Source organism: Onychostruthus taczanowskii, unplaced genomic scaffold, assembly GCF_017590055.1.
Source record: "Onychostruthus taczanowskii isolate IOZ18803 unplaced genomic scaffold, ASM1759005v1 scaffold43, whole genome shotgun sequence".
In the NCBI taxonomy this organism is placed as follows: domain Eukaryota; kingdom Metazoa; phylum Chordata; class Aves; order Passeriformes; family Passeridae; genus Onychostruthus; species Onychostruthus taczanowskii.
The window spans coordinates 7,207,797-7,210,527 of NW_024501792.1; the positions used below are offsets into that span (position 1 = coordinate 7,207,797).

Here is a 2,731-nt window from a genome sequence, read left to right on the forward strand (position 1 = left end):
CTCCCCCTTCCCCCTTTTTCCCTCAGTAACTATGCTGTACCCGGGGTTGGGACCCCAAATAAACCTTCATCTGCTCAGCACCCTCAGAAGCTGTGTGGAGTCTCCTTGCCTGCCTGCTGCTGCCAGCCAGCTCACAGCCTAGGGGGCCCTCCGGGGATATCCCCGGGGTGCCCCCACCTCAAAACGCACCGCAACAGCATGGGGGTGCTCCCCCCTGCTCTGTGCAATGCAAACAGGGGCTCCTGAGCCAGTGCTGCCATGTCTGTGCCTGCAAGGATGTGGCACCTCTGTGAGCTGGGGGAGAGGCCAGGGCTGCAGAGGGGGGATGTTGTTGGCAGCTCCATGAGGACGCTCTGGGACGCTGCCCTGGGCTGCCCAGCGCACTGGGGATGGATCAACCCCTGCTCTGCTGCTCCTTATCATCTCCCCCAGGGCTCTTGCAGAGCCCCAACCATGCTGTTTGCCCCCAGCCTGCCCATGGCCAGCCTGGGGCTGCTCACAGAGGTTTTCTCTGCTGAACGTTGGCCTGGGAGTGTTCTTGAGAGACCCCAGGCTGAGGAGTCAGTACTGCCCAGCAGTGCCCATGACCTGTCCCTGCTGCAGCCCTAGCACTGCCACCTCCAGGACTGTGCCCAGCCTCTGAGAGCACTCAGGCTCTACAGCAAAATGTGGGGCAGGAGGGCAGCAGAGCAGTTTCATGGGAGCAGCACTGGGAACACCAAGTGCTGCTGATCCTTGGCAGAGCTGCTGTGCCAGCACTGATCTGCCCCCAGCTCTGCACACAGACATTGCTGCTGCAGCCCCAGAGAAGGGAACAAAAGGGGGGATCTCTGGTGAAAATTTTGCTGGGAGTTCCTTTAGTTTGTTTAAGGCCACCAAGAGCACAGCTTCTCATTGACACAGTCTTTAGGTCACTATTAAGTTGTTTGTCCTAGAGCCAGTTCTCATAAGCCCTAGAAAAACACTTAATACACCCAAGGATAGCTCAGCTACACTTTGGGGGCATAAAATAAGCAGGATGGCTTCTGCTACGGTGTTAGAAACAAAAAAGGTTTAATAAAGGCAAAATAACAAACAGAAAAACTCAAGCCAGGTACAGAGGTCTGCCCCTGGTAGAAACACTTCACACAAAAGCCCCTCTTCTCTTTTGCTCTCTTCTTTTCTACTTGATTGATCAGGCGGGACTTTTTGGCTTCTATCCAATTAGGTGTTCTCTGGTGTTTGGTGAAGTCCCTGAGGCCCTATGAGGTGGCTTTCCACCTAACAGTTGAGAGAAGCTTCTGGGCTTCTTTCCTTTTTTGGGGGACAAAGGTTAGTTTTTGCCACTCTGTCATTAGGGGGCGCATTCCTACAGGTCACAGTGAAGGTAGAGAGAAACAAAATGAGAAATGGCACAAACTGTGGTCTTTCTTTGTAGACAAGATTGAAAAAATAAAACACAGAGAAAAAAAAAACCCACAACAAGAGTTATCAAAGATAGTTACAAGTTTTTAGATCATTACAAGTGATTTACAGAAATTGGCAAGGAGTTTAACGTTTCTGAAACCATCAGTCCCCCTACTGTATCCTTGAACTCCTGGTTCCTCAGGCTGTAGATGAGGGGGTTGAGGGCTGGAGGCATGACCAAGTACAGAACTGACATCACCGGATCAAGAGATGTGGAAGAAATGGAGGGGGGCTTCAGGTAGGCAAATGTGGCAGTGCTGAGGAACAGGGAGACCACAGCCAGGTGAGGGAGGCATGCAGCTTTCTGCCGTCCCTGCTCAGAGGGGATCCTAAGCATGGCCCTGAAGATTGGCACATAGGAGAAAACAGTGAACACAGAATAACACAAGAAAGGAAAACAGTAAAAGTAAGAAGCCCAAATTTCCTCAGGTATGTGTCTGAGCAGTAGAGGTTGAGGATCTGGGGGATTTCAGAAGAATTGGCCCAGGGCATTGCCCTGGCACAGAGGCAGGGAAAATGTATTGGCCGTGAGCAGCAGAGCATTGAGAAAACCACTGGCCCAGGCAACTGCTGCCATGTGGGCATAAGCTCTGCTGCCCAGGAGGATCCCATAGTGCAGGGGTTTGCAGATGGACATGTAATATTTGTAGCACATGATGGTCAGGAGATTATATTGTTATGTTTACTGACATCAGAAAAAAAAAGGAGGAAAACCTGATCAACACATCCTGCACAGGAGACGGTTCTGGTGTCCCAGAGGGAATTGTGCATGGGTTTGGGGACAGTGGTGCAGATGGAGCCCAGGTCGCTGAGGGCCAGGTTGAGCAGGAAGAAGAACATGGGCATGTGCAGGTAGGTGCTGGTCGCAGGCTACGGCGCTGATGATGAGGCCGTTGCCCAGGAGGGCAGCCAGGGAGACGCCCAGCAAGAGGCAGAAGTGCAGGAGCTGCAGCTGCCGTGTGTCTGCCAATGCCAGCAGGAGGAAGTGGCTGATGGAGCTGCTGTTGGACATTTGCTGTGGCTGGCCATGGGGATCTGTTCATGGAGAAAAGGACAGTGACAAGTTAGGAGGGGCTGCTTTGAGCTAAACCGGTACTTTCCGTGTAGAGTGTCCTGCTGGGATTCATTCATCCTTGTTCCTGCTCGGGGAAAACCTTCACCCAAGTCCCTGACTGAGCTCCAGTTGTGCTGTTTGAGTGTGCCAGGAGCAGCCAAGTCGATGCATGGGGGCTCTCCAGGAGCCATCCCTGCTTTGCTGCCCTGGGTTTGTGGCCGTGTAGCAGAG

At 52.8% G+C, this 2,731-nt stretch overlaps 1 pseudogene; it reads right to left on the bottom strand.

The window, feature by feature from the left end:
• Positions 1 to 1,498: 1,498 nt before the first annotated feature.
• LOC121340779 lies at positions 1,499 to 2,458 on the bottom strand (annotated as a pseudogene).
• Between the last annotated feature and the right edge of the window lie 273 nt (positions 2,459 to 2,731).